The sequence below is a fragment of the Rhinolophus sinicus genome, linkage group LG09, assembly GCF_036562045.2.
Source record: "Rhinolophus sinicus isolate RSC01 linkage group LG09, ASM3656204v1, whole genome shotgun sequence".
Classification (NCBI taxonomy): domain Eukaryota; kingdom Metazoa; phylum Chordata; class Mammalia; order Chiroptera; family Rhinolophidae; genus Rhinolophus; species Rhinolophus sinicus.
In genome coordinates, this window is record NC_133758.1 from 112,911,050 (window position 1) to 112,928,696 (window position 17,647).

General features: G+C 39.1%; 1 long non-coding RNA gene across 1 annotated transcript in view; it reads right to left on the minus strand.

Annotated features, from left to right (window-relative positions):
* The window catches only part of LOC141573104 (uncharacterized), a 38,164-nt gene that overhangs the window by 19,641 nt on the left and 876 nt on the right, over nt 1-17,647 (minus strand). The window contains exon 2 of the long non-coding RNA XR_012498665.1: nt 5,529-5,658. This is a non-coding gene — a long non-coding RNA (uncharacterized LOC141573104). The remainder of the gene's footprint in view (nt 1-5,528; nt 5,659-17,647) is intronic.

The following is a 17,647-nucleotide window of genomic DNA, read 5'->3' on the forward strand; positions in this document are numbered from 1 at the left end:
GGACATTAGTTTATAGTTGCATATTCCTCTTATTTTTGAGTGCATTTTATTATGTAGTCGTACATGACAAATGCTGCTTTCAGTACCTTTTGGAACAAGTCTGAACCATGTATGTATAATTTAGTAAATGAATAAATAATCAAATAGAAAACTGGATAAACACTATGTTACGCCAGGCGCCATATCCCTTTTACACTCGGCACCTGCAGGGAGGGCCGGGCATAGCTCCGAGCTCAGTGGATGCCAGCGGAGTCAATAGCTGGTGAGTGGTTGGTGCTGTAGGCCTGGGGAGGGTGCCTCTCCTGTTCTCAAAGCCTGGGGAAGAAATGTCTATCGAGCTGGGACTTCATGCAAGTCATGAGGTAAACGTTTTCTCTACTGTTTGCATTGAGCCCAAGAACACCCATTTTTCACATATGAAGGAGAGAGGCAGCTTCTTTTTCCATTATTGTTTGTATCTAAGTGCCTACATAGAAAATGTCTTATTGGCTTTCCTGGGGACTTCCGTTCCTACCTAGAAGTGTCATACAGAAATGAAGGTTTCAGTCCTTTCCATATATCCAAAAGGTAAAGTTGCCATATTTAGCAAATAAAAATACAGAATGCTGAGTTAAAAAATTGAAACATAGCTTTAAGTATGAAAGTTTTGTAATTTATTGACAAACACTGAATACAGGATATTTGGGGCATCCTGATGAAGTCAACACTGGTGCAAGAGACATATACAGGATGCCTGGAGAACCTACCAGAAGACTGCCTCCCTCCTGCAGCCCTCCCCTCCCAGGAGAAGGCGCTGTGCACAGAATAACACCCATGGCCCCTTGCCAGCCCTGATTCTCCTGTGCACCGGCCACACTAACGCATCCTCTAGCTGTTCCAGAATGGTTCTTTTTGAAATATTCCATAGTCATACTTATTGAAAACTGACCCTATAGAAAGGATGTGCTGAGCTCTGAGAGCTCAAATGGCTGAGGAAATAGTGTTGCTATAGACGGAATGTCTGCGTCCTTCCCAAGTCTGTAGGTGAAGCCCCACCCATCAATGTGATGTGCTGGAGGTGGGGCCTTTGGGAGGTCACCAGCTTTAGACAGGTCATGAGGGTGGGGCCCCCACGATGGAATTAGTGTCCTTACAGGATGAGGAAGAGAGACCAGAACTTTCAACGCACACAAGTAAGAAGTCATGTGAGCATACAAAGAGATGGCAGCCACCTACAAGCTAAGAAAACAGGCTTCAGAATGATATCCACCTTTGTCAGCACCTGGATTTTGGACTTTCAGCCTCCAGAACTGTGAGAAATAAATGAGTGAAGTTTCAGCCCCACAGTGTATGGAATTTTTTATGGCAGCTGGAGCAGCCTAGTATAGCATTATGCTCAACAAGTTTAAAAGGAGACAAATGTATAAACACACTAAGGTATCATAAAAAGAAAACCATATGTCGTATTATGGGTGTACTTATTAATTTTTAAAATTTTCTCTTTTCCCACCTCTACATACTTATAAGATTGTAAGCTCTATGGTATGTGATTTTCGTTTTGTTCACAGTTGTGTCCTCAGAACACAACTAGAATAGTATCTGGCACATAGTAGGCACTTTCTAAATGTAAAACAAAGGGTTCCGAGTTATAAAAGGGTACCATAAATGAGTTCTAGCAGAAAGGATTAGACATTGTTTCATAGAGAAGGGTTATACAGTCCTGCACAGTGGAGGCAGAAGCATGGCTACTTCCGTCTAAGAGAACAGAAGTCAGGGGTTTATGGGAAGTCTGAAAACAGAGAAGGTGGTAACTGAAGCACAGAGATTTAAATACTAATTGGGATTCGTGCTGCAGAGAAACTAAAGTTAAGGTGAAGCGTTTTGAACTTCATTAGTTACTATTTCGTATGCGGTGTTCCCTGGAGGTAAGATGATAATAGGTGTTCCATGAAAATCATGCTCTGTAGTACATGAATTTGGAATATATTGTTTTTTACAGGCCCCTTCTAGAGAGCAATGAAGATACAAAGACCCTGAGGATGCCTGCAGTAAAACCAACTAACCAGCTTACCTACCAACCAGACACAAAAATCTGTTTACCTCAAGGTAATTTCAATCAATTCTCAAACTTACTTGACTATGGGACCTTTTTCTCAAGGGCCATCTTTTAAATAATACTCTAGGAGTCCAGTTTATCACTGGTAACTGGAATCTGGTAACTTCGGTTGTGGCATGGCGTTGCCCTTTCTGTCCCTTCAGTCTGACACTGAATTCATAAACCCAGGGTTTAATGCAGAGACCTGCATACTAGTCTAGCTTTGCAATCAATTCAGACTATTTACTCAACCTCCAAGAGCATTTTATTTATTTATTTTTAAGCTGTAAAATGGAGAGATTAAATGAGACCATCTTTAATTTCTACGGTTTTTGCTCAACTATTCCCTTGGGAAACCTAAACTTTAGTTCAGCAAGAAAAATGACCTTGAGATCCGAGGACAAGATGACCTCAGACATGGGATGATGTTGCAACTTCCTTAGCGACCCGTTTCCAGGCTTTTACACTTCTTCTTCCTCTCCAGACACATTATTTTTATCCTGACATTTAAGAGTCGAATCTGCCTTCCATCCTGTCCTCTTTCCCTTGAAAAGCAGGTGGAGTTTTCTGGTATTGCCTTGGTCATAATATTTTGCCAATAAGTTTAGAACAAAACTGCTAGGGTCAAAATTCTTCTCCAGATGATGAGGTATTTCCACACTGCAGTCCAACCTTTAGAATCTTTGCGGGTGTTCATTCCTGATTATCACGATTAACATATACATATGAACATGACAAATACTCATTAGAGGAAACAGCACTAGACATTTCAGTCAATTGTTTAAAATGTGATGGATTTAAACTGCTTAAAATTAGTAATTATGCTTGATAATATCATCGGACATGAAATAGTACAAGAACACCGATTTTTAATATTCTCTATTCCTTTTAATCCACCAACCTGTCAAAGTGTGAATTTTGTATTTATATACACGTATGTGGGTAAGTAATATTTCACACTGATCAAAATCCAAAATGGATGACAGGTAAGAGAGTGACAAGTGTCCTTCCTACATCATCCCTCCAGCTACCTATGTTTTCTCTTCTAATAAGACTGGTGCTTAGTTTTGCCTTAGATAAAAATATCTTATACTTGTATATACAAGCAAATACCTATTTATTTTTCCTACTCTTCGCCCCTAAACCACCATTTGTCCTGAGCCTTGGGCAATGTGCACACTGAGACTTTTGAAAAGGTAGAGGTCACGACACTCAAGGTGGTGGTGCATCGCAGAGCCGTCTAGAAGTCTAACCCATATGTCTACTGACCTGCAAGCAGCCTCATGTGCAAGGGTGCCGTATTAATACAGGTAATTGCTGCATGCTACCACACAGGAGGTCGGGAAGGTCTAAAACTTGGACTTTTCCAAATCCACTTGACTTACTTCTTTCTCTTTCTCTAGACATGTGGCTCTGTCTTCACGCTTCTCTTACTTTCTCTCTTTGCACACGTGACTCTGATGTGTCCACTGAAACATAGCTCCTACTCTGTCTCCTACAGGTTGCCTGTCCCGAGTCCCCCCAAATCCAGTCTGGTTTAGGTGTTCTTCCTCTGGGCTCCCATTGCAGCTGAACCCATCTTGTCACGCGATTGTCACTGTCTTTTTACTTGTCTCTGATCCCCACGCGACAGATACATTTGAGAGCATGGATTGGGCTTTTCAGTTGGATTTTTATCTAACACAAGGCCTGGCAAATACATGATTATTTGAGAAATAGTTGATGATGGAATAAATGGAATTAGAAAATATTAAATTGTCCGTGGAGAAAATGGATTCCACTATCAATTTATTTGCATGTAAAATAAACCCAAGACTCTCTAGTAAAACACAGACACACACACACAACTGAGCTACCTGCCTAGAGGTGAGCAGCAGGGTCTGTAGAGTGAGAGTCTTCTCTCCCCTGAACCAGTGCTGACTCGCTGTGGGTCCTTGAGCAGTTTACCTAACCAGTCTGTGCCTCTGTTTGTAACACATAAAATAGAATTCATCATAGTGCCTAATTCATAAGGTTCTTATGAGGAATAAATATCTATGTATATAACACAAAATTTAAAACAGGGCTTGAAGAAGTATTTTATGAATGCAATTATTTATTAAGCATTGATAAAGATTTGGAATCCAGAGAATTTGGCTCAGATAATTTGATGTAATTAGCAAATTCATGAATAAATAAACGAATAACTACTCTTAAGCCTGTCCCTTCCATATTTTAGTGAAAAGTCATAACTTACTCATTTGCTCAAGGCAAAAATCTGAAGATTATCCTTGACTCATCTCAGTGTCTCACACACCCCCTCCCTCCATACAATCTGTCACCCTGTTGTGATGATTCCATCTCCTAAATATCTCTCACATCAGTTCATGGTCTCCAACCCCCTTGCCAGCTGCCCGATTCGAGGCCATGCTGTGTCTTCCTTGGGGTATCCAGGAGCCTCTAATCTAATCTCGCTGCTCCCAGGCGTGCTCCTTTGCTATTCCATTTCCAGACTGCAGCCAGAACGGGCTTCCAAAAAGGCTGTTTTTATTATGTCACTCTCCAGATGCAAAACCTTCCACGATTCTTCCTGAGGTCCTGGCTCCTTAAGTTGTATTGCAAGACCTGGTGATATGTGGTCTGTGCCAGTCTCTCCAACTTTCTGTCATTCCCGACCTTCTGCTCTAGGCTTCATCCACGCTTCCCGTCCTTACACTGGGCTGTGACTCCTTCTGAGTCCAGTCTCCTGCTGAAACAATTGATCTTTTCTCCTCCACTCTACAGGCTCTGAAAATCCCTTTGGACTCCTCAATACCTTTTACAAGTGTAAAGAGATCCTGATGCCAAAACATGGAAGAGCTGCTGCCTGAAGGCAGTGACCTGGCCAGGACAGCCTGGCTGGACCCACAGTCACTGAGTCTACTGATGCCTCAGGGCTGCTAGTCAGAAAGAAGGAAACCTAAAAGGCACTTACCATCAATGTCCTCTGAGAAACAAAGAAGTTACTAAATGCATGTAACACATAAAAAGAGATACTATTATAAAATAAAGATGAAAAAACAGAGGATATTCAAAGTATAAAAAGAGCTCTTAGGAGTTAAAAATGTGACAACAAAAATGAAAGACAGAAAGATGGAAAGATAGAGCAGAGGAACCCTCTAGACAGCAGAATATAAAGAAGAGAAAAATGTAAGAGACCAGACATTTAGAAGACTTTTCCGAAACATCCAACAGCTGAATAATAGAAATTCAAAAAAGGGAAGAAACCTATAAACCAAACTGGTATTGTATTTCTATTGTTTCTGACCTGTTGTCATAGTAGCCCATAGTGGGGGTAGGAGGTGAAAAAGATTGAAGAGAGAAAGGAAGTGATTGCTCTATTATAATCTACCATGCATATAAACAGCCAAACTTGAAGGAGATGTACTCAAAAGGCAATAATTGACTTGATGAGAATGGTTTCAAAAGAAAATACCTGAGTCAAATCTTTGGATGCTCTTAGCTCCTTCAGTGCCTCCTTCACGCTGAAACTGTTATAAGCAGTGAGATGACGTGAAAAAGTGTCTGGTAGAAAGGAGTACAGTAGTCCAGCTGTGCACCTGAAACTAATATAAAATGATATTGAATGTCAATTGTAACTGAAAATAATTAATTAATTAAAAAATAACTGTTGAGTAACAGTGGTGTACACTTGGATCTAATACAATAATTGTATGTTAGGGTATTGTAATAACAATCTTTAAAAAATAAAAAAAGAATCTGCAAATCAGTTAACGTGATAGACCACATAAGCAAAATGAAAGATAAAAGTCATATGGTCATATCAATAGATATAGAAAAAGTATTTGACAAAATCCAGCATCCATTTATGATAAAAACTCTCAGCAAAGTAGGAATAGAGGGAACATATCTCAACATAATAAAGACCACATATGACAAACCCACAGCTAATATCATACTCAATGGGGAAAAACTAAAAGCATTCCCCTTAAGATCAGAAACAAGACAAGGATGCCCACTTTCACCACCTCTATTCAACATAGTACTGGAAGCTCTAGCCACAGCAATCAGACAAGAAAAAGAAATGGAAGGCTTTCAAATGGGAAAGGAAGAAGTAAAACTGTCATTATTTACAGATGACATGGTATTGTATATAAGTGAATCCCAAAGATTCCAAAAAAAAACCCTATTAGAACTGATAAATGAATTTAGTAAAGTAGCAGGACAAAAAAATTAATATACAGAAATCAGTTGCATTCTTATATACCAATAATGAACTATCAGAAAGAAAAATTAAGAGAACAATCCCATTTACAACTGTATCAAGAAAACAAAACAAAACAAACAAGCAAACAAAAAATTAGGAATAAATTTAACCAAGGAAGTAAAAGACCTGTATTCAGAAAATTATAAAACATTGAAGAGAGAAATTGAAGAAGATACAAATAAATGGAAACATATACCACGCTCATGGATGGAAAGAATTAGTATAATTAAAATGTTCATACTACTGAAAGCAATATATGAATGCAATGCAATCCCTATCAAAATACCAATGGCATTTTTCACAGAATTAGAACAAATAATCCTAAAATTTATATGGAACCATAAAAGACCCTGAATAACCATGGCAATCCTGAGAAAGAAGAACAAAGCTGGAGGTGTCACCTTACTTGATATCAGACTATACTACAAGGATATCGTAATTAAAACAACATGGTATTGCCATAAAAAAACCAACAACAAAACAACAAAACAAAGATCAATGGAACAGAATAGAGAGCCCAGAAATAAATCCATGTTTATATGGTCATTTAATCTATAACATGGAAGCAAGAATTTACATTGGGGTAAACACAGTCTATTTAATAAATAGTGTTGGAAAAACACTATTTGCAACAACATGGATGGACATAGAGGATATTATGCTAAATGAAATAAGTCAGACTAATAAAGACAAATACCATATGATCTCACTTATATGAGGTCTGACAATTACATTCGCGAACTCATCCTAGAAGAGCTAAATACCTCATTGCTGAATATCCCTATGGTCACCATCAAAGTATTCCCCTTGGGTAGCTATGCACTGATGCCAGTACCTCAGCCACCCTTCAAAGCACTTTTAGAACTCTTGTTCTGGAATGGACATCAGAACTGTTGTCATATTACTCTTGATGTCCTGAATGTCATCAAAATATCTTCCTTTCAATATTTCCTTTATCTTTGGGTAAAGAAAGAAGTCACTGGGAGCCAGATCAGGTGAATAGGGAGGGTGTTCCAATATATTACTTGTTTACTGGCTAAAAACTCCCTCGTAGACAGTGCCGTGTGAGCTGGTGCATTGTTGTGATGCAAGAGCCGTGAATTATTGGCGAAAACTTCAGGTCGTTTTCGTCTAATTTTTTCACGCAGCCTTTTCAGCACTTCCAAATAGTAAACTTGGTTAACTGCTTGTCCAGTTGGTACAAATTCATAATGAACAATCCCTCTGATATCAAAAAAAGTTAGGAACAGCATTGCAACAAGTTTACAAACTTAATTGTCAGACCTTGTATATAGAAACTCTCAAGATACAACTGAAAATAGATAGAGATCGAATAAGATCAACACATAAATATCAATGGTTCTATATAGTAACAACACAAATATATTATAAAAATGTAAAATAATTCAATTTACAATAGCTCTACAAAATTTCTAAAAATATACACAAGAATTGTGTATGATGTCTGTGTGAATACCACACAATTCATGGAGAAAAATTAAAATAAATAAAAAGTGTTCATGGAAAGGAATATTTCACATTAGTTAATCTGGAATTACCCTGTAAAACAAAAATCTTGAGAAAGTTTGTGTGAAAACTAAAAAACCTGATTATTTCTATTTTATGTGTTACAAACAGAGGCACAGACTGGTTAGGTAAACTGCTCAAGGACCCACAGCGAGTCAGCACTGGTTCAGGGGAGAGAAGACTCTCACTCTACAGACCATGCTGCTCACCTCTAGGCAGGTAGCTCAGTTGTGTGTGTGTGTCTGTGTTTTACTAGAGAGTCTTGGGTTTATTTTACATGCAAATAAATTGATTGTGGAATCCATTTTCTCCACGGACAATTTAATAGTTTCTAATTTCATTTATTCCATCATCAACTATTTCTCAAATAATCATGTATTTGCCAGGCCTTGTGTTAGATAAAAATCCAACTGTGAAAAGCCCAATCCATGCTCTCAAATGTATCCGTCGCGTGGGGATCAGAGACAAGTAAAAAGACAGTGACAATCGCGTGACAAGATGGGTGCAGCTGCAATGGGAGCCCAGAGGAAGAACACCTAAACCAGACTGGATTTGGGGGGACTCGGGACAGATGACCTGTAGGAGACAGAGTAGGAGCTATGTTTCAGTGGACACATCAGAGTCACGTGTGCAAAGAGAGAAAGTAAGAGAAGCGTGAAGACAGAGCCACATGTCTAGAGAAAGAGAAAGAAGTAAAAGTCAAGTGGATTTGGAAAAGTCCAAGTTTTAGACCTTCCCGACCTCCTGTGTGGTAGCATGCAGCAATTACCTGTATTAATACGGCACCCTTGCACATGAGGCTGCTTGCAGGTCAGTAGACATATGGGTTAGACTTCTAGACGGCTCTGCGATGCACCATCACCTTGAGTGTCGTGACCTCTACCTTTTCAAAAGTCTCAGTGTGTACATTGCCCAAGGCTCAGGACAAATGGTGGTTTGGGGCGAAGAGTAGGAAAAATAAATAGGTATTTGCTTGTATATACAAGTATAAGATATTTTTATCTAAGGCAAAACTAAGCACCAGTCTTATTAGAAAAGAAAACATAGGTAGCTGGAGGGATGATGTAAGAAGGACACTTGTCAGTAATGTACCTTTTATAAGATAAAATAAATGAAAAGTAGGCTTCCCTATAAGTGTGTGTGTGGGGGGTGGGGGGCGGGTCAGTGGTATCAACCTTTGGTGTGGACCTAGTGTGTACAGGACTGGCTTGGGTTGGAATTCTTTGTTTACGCACTGCAGTGACATGGAGTGGGAGGGTGGGTACCTAGCGAGGGGCATTCATTCTCTTGTCTTCCAGCTTCTTTCGGGATATTCTTTAACGGAAATGGCTTATGCTTTTCTTGCAGAAAAAAAAAGGTACTTTTCTTTTGAAATATGATTTTGTACTTCATAACGCAACAGTGGGAACTTTTTTTATCTTATTCACTTATTGCCTTCAAAGAACTATTTTTTCTTGCTATAGAGTCCACTGAAGTCCCATAAAATGTTATAATACACATTTTTTAACAATTGCGTTCCATTGAACTGTAATATCAAACTATCGGTCTGCCATTTTCTACCACCTGCTATACAACCTGTATGAACGCTGTTGGTATGTATTTTTACTTTTATTTGCATATAAATATTTTTATTTAGTGGAAGTCACAGTGTGCTTATTTTATACACGTATCTTTGTTTGAAATTTAACAGCACATTATAAGTGCATATTTATATGCTCCTATATGATTTTTAAAACTATAATATTGCAGTGCTGCAGTCTATGTTGTACTGATCAGATAAGGTTATAAGAAACTTCCCTGGGTCATATTCAAGGCAGGCCCTCCCTGCCTGTGCCCTAAAAGAAGGCTGGTTAATTCTGTTGAAATGTTTCCAAGATATCTGGAGACACCACTACCCAGTGTGTGCTGATGGGTGTTTTTTGTTTTGTTTCTCTCTCAGTTAAATAAGAAATCAAGTCCAGGGCCAAGTTCAAGGCGTTCCTCGCTTGGCAAGCAGCCCAGCTTGTTGGTCTGTGGAAATGGGCTCAGGCTGGGTGAGGGACAGCAGGCGTTGTGCACAGCTCAGCTGGGACCGGGGCAGGTCCGTCAGGCAGCTCCCCGGTAGACCCCCCTGGCTGGTGTTCGTTGCCAAGTCCGTTTGTGCTCTCTCATTGAGCCTGAACAAGGAGTGCAGTGCAGCTGCTAATGATGTCCTGTCAACACTGAAGAGAGGACACCATAGTGATGAGAGGTGGCTGCCAGAGAACCCCAGGGTGAAATCCTGCCTGAATGGACAGGAAAGTGACACTAACAAGTTCGTGCCCAAATGCCCATTAGGTGGAAGACAGAGTGTGTTACGGATCAATATAACAAGAGACAGAAAATGCAAATCAGTCATCCTCGAGTGACTAAACAAATTATATTAAACCAACAAATAATTACCGGTCCCCAGCATTCCCAGCACACTGTGCTGAGCCAGAGCAGGTGAGGGGAAGGAAGGAGGAAAGCCGAGCGCAGACCCTGAGGTTGGATGCAAAATTGGGCAACCTCCCGTGCTTTTCTGTGAATCTGTGACACATTTGTAAACTATATAAAATAATGTTTGCCTTGAAGTGTGGAGAAAAGTAATGAAAAAATCAGGTGTGAAGTGCTGGGGGCCTAAGGAACAAGGTGGCACTCCCCAGGGAAACGAGGGCAAGTTAATTAAGAGATTAAAACACTTGCTAGAATGATAATCGATGCTCGTAATTGTTCCCCTCAAAAAGTGTTAACAGTTGATGTGCCTCATGAATTGTAAGAGGAAAGCTGATTTTTTTCTGTTTGTGTAGTTTTGATATTAGGTTTATTTTAGTATGTATTCCTCAAAGGCACTCTAGAGTGTATGTCATATCATAAATATTTAATTATCTGAAAATTGAACTAAGCAGCCTTCTCTACATTATTCTGGATAAATAATTTACTATTATTAATTCTAATTAAAAGCCAGTTCCTTTTTTTCCTGGTTACTTCTGATTAGAAAAGAATTGTATGCTCAGTAGAATATTTAGGACGCAATTAACACTGTGAAAATGCAGAGAAAAACATCTGTGACTCCACATCAGGGAAACCAATATTGCCAGCCACAGCTTCCCTGCGTTCTTTCCCTCTCTCCTTGTCACTCCTCCCACCCCGCCTTCCTGCTTCCTGGGATTACCTTCCGCGTAAAGCACTAGTGTACAAGCTTTAGTCCCAGCTCTGCCTTGGAAGAAACCTAGACTAATTCAGTTGGTGTCAAAAGGAATCTCCGAACACAGATCCTCAGGATGGGATTTTACAGCTGGATCACTCACTGGTCAGATGGAAACAAGACACCATTGCTGGTGGGGAATGAATAGGTGATTGCCCCTGGCATAAGTTCCACGGTGACAAACGGTTCCATTTATTCCTCTTTTGGTCCGGGGTTTGGGCTTAACACGGTCACTTCCCAAGTAGTCCAGAAGCCCCCTCTTCTGTCTGAGGCTAAGAGTCCAGACTCTCGCCAGGGCTTCTCTGTACGAGAGGAGCGTGTGCGGTGTCTCAAACACTGACCAGTGTAAGTCCAAAGGAGATGTATGGTGGGTGACCAGTGACTGGCGGACAGCCCTCCACAGGTGGCCAGAAGAATGAGAACTCAGCCCTCACGTCTCTTCCCTGCACTCCCAGGAATGGTTCCTGATCCGCTTCCAGCACTGAAGAGTGCAGTGTCTTCATTTCTTCCTCCCCGTAATCCTTACAGGCTCTGCCAGTATTGTTATTTTTATCTTTCTTCTCATTAGTTTATCTTTCTTACTCTCCAAATTATGCATCAGAGTCACAACCTTTGTTTCTGTGTTCACTCCATAGACTCAGTTCTTGGGCACAAGGTGGGAAGTGACAGAGAGGAGACCAGGGAACATTAGAAAGAATTGTATGTGTTTGTGCAAAGGGAGACATATTTTCCAGCGACATTTGGCTTTCCGATCCAGAATTTTCTTCTGCCCTTTAGAAACATGTATTGAACTCTGATGTACACCATGAGTGCCCTGCAGGAACTCACAGTCTTCTCCTTTCAGGGCCTCTGTCCCAGTGACTGACATTAGGCCTATTCAGAATAGGCTGTAGTTGTGTGTCAGCTCTTACTGCGGAAGGGGGATTAGAATGCTACTGTCAACTTCTCTTTGAATCATCTGAGTGCAAAAGGGAACTAAACAACAACTGTAGTACTTGCTGTCCAGAACGTTGTTTTCAGTGATGGAAAATGAAAGACACCCACAGAGAATATTTTTCCACTTGAGAGGATTCATGTGTATTTTACTCATCTCAACTTGCAGCTAAGAGTATTAAAGGTTCTTATTATAACTCTCTTCAGTGACTACAGCCAGGATTATAGTATGAGGCTATTTTGATTTTTAGAGGTAAAAGGAAAGATTTGCCATAATAAACATTGTGGTGATCGCCACTTAGCTCTACTTGTAACTCATCCTGTTGATAACATTAAAAGTCACAGGCATTTACAGATTTCAGGAAAGGAATGAACCCTATTAGAAATTCTATCCCCCAAAATAAATTAAGGACATTTCCACATTGATTTGGTTTCTGCTGTGAATTCTCATCTTAAAATGTAATCAACACAGTAGTATAAGCTGGGAGGGCTATTTGAACTTTGTCTTTACTAGCCCTGGCTGAGGGCCACTGTCTTTGGTTCTGATACATGAAAAACATCCTGTAAACAAGATACTGTAAATATAAAACATGTCACACTAAAGGTGTGCTGGCCTCAATGTAAAGGTGACAAAACAGAAGAGTTTGGAGATACACTCTGTCAGAAACTTGTATTTTGCTCTTTAGGCACAAACAGATGAAAAGCCAAGCAAATTTAAATAATTGCAGTCTCAGATGAGAGGAGGAAAAGGATTGGTACAAGAAAATATTTAAAGAAATACAATTGAAAACTTCTGAAATGTACTTAAATATACAAATTGACTGATTCAAGAAGCTCAGCAAACCCCAAGCAGGAAAAAGTCAAAGAACACCACGCCCAAATACAAAGCAGACTGTGAAATATTGGGTGTCTATATTGTGATCCCTAGAGTAACAGCTGAAATAAAAAGACATGTTGCCAAAATCCAATATATAAATTAAAATTAAATACTAAAAATATTTAAATTAAAAAATCAGAAAAGGAGTAACAGAGAAACCAAAACAGATAATAATAAATGATACACTTATATCCAAACATCAATAATTACGTTAATTGTAAATGGTATAAACATACTAAAATTAGGTTGTTGAATTTGATTAAAAAATCAAATAAAGAGTTATATAGACCTAACTATATGCTCCATACAAGAAAGCCACTTTAAATGTAAATATAAGGTTAGGATAATTGTGAAAGGATGGAAAACACATACTATACAAATAATAATAAAAAGAAGCTGGAGTGGCTATATAGTATCAGACAAAGCAGACTTCAGGCCAAGGAATGTTATCAATGATAGAGGGATGCTGCATAATGATAAAAGGATACTGCAAGAAGATAGAATAATCCAAATATATAAAGTAAAACTAGCTATAACTGAAAGGAGAAATAACAAAATCCATCATCATATCTGGAGAATCCACTTAGAGTTACCAAGAATTTTCACTACACCAAGTAGACAGAAAATGAATGCGAATAGAGGAGACCTGAGTAACCAACTATCAACCAACTTGACCTATTTGATATAATGTAATCGAACATTCTTCTCAAGAACAGTAAATTATACATTCTTGTTAACTCCATGTGAAACATTTACAAAAGTAGATGATATACTGAGCCATTTAAAATGCTCTAACAAACATAAAAGAAATGAACTACTACAAAATATGTACTCAGACCATAAACGTCCTTTGGGTCAAAGATATCACAGGGAAATTAGACGGTATTTTGAACCGAATGAAAACAAATATTTTGGGGTGCTACTAAAGCAGTACTTGAGGGAAATGTATAGTATTAAATGCCTATGTTATAAAAGAACAAAGGTCTTAAACCAGTGACCTCAGCTTTCACTTCAGGAAATTAGAGAAAGGACAAATCCAATCCAAAGTAAATATAAGAAATAAATTTCCAGGCCCATGATGGAGCCGCTCCTGCCCCTGGATGCCATGTCAGCAAATCGAAATTTAGATCCTTTTTCTGTCCTTGTAAATACTCTGACCAGAAACACAGTATGTATATCCAGCCATCCAGTCCCTAAACACCAAGCTGACTCTGAGCTCTATACTTATTTTATATTCTTTGTTCCTTACTCACATTCTATTTTTTTTTTCTTTCTTGGTCCTTATTCATTTTCTTTCTTGGTCCAATTCCCATGCAACCTCAGAATTCTGAGGGATCCTACAATTCTGAATTTTATCCTGGCCTTCAAATAAGTATGGACATATGTCTGTCATGATAAACGAATAGAATGTATCTTATTTAATAGTTAACTTATATCTAATTTAATAGTTAGCTTGATTTATCACTTTAAAACATTTAGACGTGTGCTTCTTGGGCCGCCATTTGTACTTTTCCCCTGGGCCTGGTTATATGTGACTCCATAAGCCTATAGAAGTAAGTCTCAAGGTCCATTGAATGTTACTCCTTTAGTTTGTCAGCTCTAACCATTACACTGAGCAACAACCAGGTCTGACAGAACTTGTTTCTGCGGTGAGGCTTCCTTGTGAAGCTGAATCCAGTTTATAGAAACCAGTTTACTGGACCTCACCCTACTCACCTTTAGCAGCAAAGGGTGGAAAAAACCAAACTTTTTTTAAACATCTCTTTTTTCCTGGTTATAAAAGTAATTCATACCAATCGTAGTCAGAACTATCTAGAGAGAAATAAGTTAAAATAGCCTATAAATTCCCATTCCAGATGATCCAGACACTTTCTTCTGGGGGATATTTTTATGTACACATCCACATATCCACACAAAGCATAAACATATTGGATACCTCTTCCTCAATAAAAATTTGTTATATATGGAATCTGCTGTGTAACTAGAATCATTTTTAGATGGAATTTTGCATTCAAATGTTTTTAGTCAACATCAATATTTCCTTCTGTCATTTTAAAAATGTGCATTTAAAAATGTATGCAGCTGCTTAAAATATCATATTAATGAATAATAATATGTTCTGTATGGCTGTATACTTGTTTTCAATTACTCATTATCATAAATGAAGCAGTCATGAAGATCTCGGTGCATAGGGTTTTGCCACCTCCTTAATTTCAGGGTTTACATTTGAAGACGTTTCTCGTCTAACAGTTTTAGACTGGGGAAGAATCACCAACCTACTCCCAATGGGGCGACCAGACACATCACCTTACAAGCCCCAAAGCTGCTTCCCTGTTTAGTTTCATGACATCTGAACCAAGAAAGTGAAATGCAGAGTTTGTGTTAGCTCACTTGAAAAGTTATCTCCTACAAGGGAAAGTAGCAAGGCTTTTTGGTCCAGGCCAGAGTCGGCTCTGCAATCTAGTCTGTGGTCTGGTCCGTTCTACACATTTGCAAAAGAATTATCTCACCAAACTGCAAGTAACATTCAAACACACATGCACACACAAATTCAAAGATTAACTCACAGTGCAACATATTTACTAACAATATTGTTTGATACTGTGTAAAATATGTATTCCTGTAAATAAAGAAAGACCAAAAAATATAGATGGCTGTTTTCTTATGGCGGAGGAATCATATGACATTAGAAACAGTTGAATACTATTACTTACAAGAACTATTATACATAGTCTTACGCACTGTTATTTCTTGGTAAATTAATTTTCTTTCTTAATAGAAAGCAATATGGTAATCTCTCTCTTCTGTTGCAACTGCTAGTTGATGACTATCTCTGTCATCCAAGAGTAGCCTCTTACTTAAAAGGAAACCACATATTAACTTTTAATGATACATGATTTCTATTAACAATATGGGCCTGCCTCGTCTCCACGCTTTGCTTGGAGCAGCTGTGTGTACAGAATCAATTAGTCATTTGCCAGTGGCAGGGCAAGTAGGTCACTGCAGCTTCTAATTCAGTCCCTTCCCTGCTGTCAGAGCTTCGCTGTCCTCAAAATATTTGCAGTGACCTTGAAATCTACCTTATTTTACTTCAATACTGAAACCCAAGAGGCCTGAAGTTGTCAGTAAACAAGGAAAGAAATTCCAGCTTGTGACTGAAAGGAAGGTCCTGATTCATGTTTGATGACTCACTCGAAGAAACGTGTTGCATTCCCAAACCATCCATCAGATGTATATAAAACGAACAGCACACTTATTTTGGGAGCGCTCTCAGAATCGGCCACTTCCAGCCTCTATCTGCCCTGTTCGCTGAAGGAAGCCATGTGGTATGATGCATGGTTGTAGCAATGAACTAAGTATCAAGCGATAGGTCTGACTCTGTTGGATAAGAGGAAACTGCGAGATCTTGGTGAACCACCTTGTCTCACGGTCCTCAGTACTTTCACCTAAAAAACAAGCTAGTTCTATGAGCTGGCCTCTAGGAGCAGAGGCCTTTCAAGCTGGCGAGGGCTTTGTAAAGAATGCTGCCAATGAATCCAACATGCGGTTCCCAACAGTAGATCCCTCTCCTTGCCATCAGTCACCTCAGCCAGCTCTGTCAGGAGCTGTACCCCCAGCTACCTGTTGAGCCAGGAGGAGGGAGTGACAGGCTCTTGATGGAGCTCAGGACTACAGGCCCTAACAGCTTGGATTAATAGCTATGTTCTTATACACAAAGGAAAGGCTTTGTTTGTTTGTTTGAAACACTGCCTTAAAGGAATCTCGGTGTTCCTTTTGTGTTAAAGATGGGAGAAACAAGGCACAGAGATAAATGCAGAAGAAATGTAATTCAAGAGTACATTTCTGAATAACACACTTGACTTTAAAAAAAGAAAGAAGAGGGGTTTGTTCTACTAGATATTGACATAGTATTAAAACACTAGGTGTTGGCACAAGAACAGACAAGTAGATCAATGAAATTGAATAGAGACCTAGGACAAAGGAGGTTGTATAAATGGGAACTTAATATGCCATAACTCAAATAGAAAAGAATGGATGGTTTCATAGATTCCATTGGGAAAACTGGCTCAACATATGGAAAAATCAAAACTAAATGATTCCTCAACACCATATGAAAGTGTGGGTTCCAGATGAATTAATGACCCAAGTGTTAGAGGTAAAATTACAAAGTCAACAGAAAAAAATATATAGAAGACATGTCATTTCAACTAGGGACAGAAAAAGTCTTGAACAAAATTTTGAAAGGACAAACCCAAAGGCAAAAATTTTGGTGATGTTTTGACAGATTAATTAACGATTCCTGTTCAATGGAAAGTAACTATGGGCATTTGAAACAAGACAGAATAAGATATTTATGATACCTAAAACTGACATGCGACTTCTGGTTTCCAGTGCAACACATAAAGATATTGCAAGTCATAACTCCTGTCCTCAGAACAAGAAAAAGAGCTGAACAAACTAAAATTCAACAGCTTTTCTTGGGTCTTTCAGAGAATTGAGGTCACAGGGCAAACGAGCATCTTCCAGAACTGGAGAGACAGCCAGGCACATACAAAGAATCACAGTTTACTGGGAGCAGAAGCTGCGGCCAGAAAGAGCAACTGGTAGACCAGAGCTTAAGCAGGACCAGCCTGAGAGATAAGAACGCCTGGAGACCCAGCCTTAATTTTACCTCCAGAAGCATCACCAGGTTCTCAGGGTAAAGCCATGAGAAACATCCACCTCATGCTTCTGGCAGGGGGAGTGGAAAAGTTACCAGTCTGAAACACATCCACAGCGTTCTGT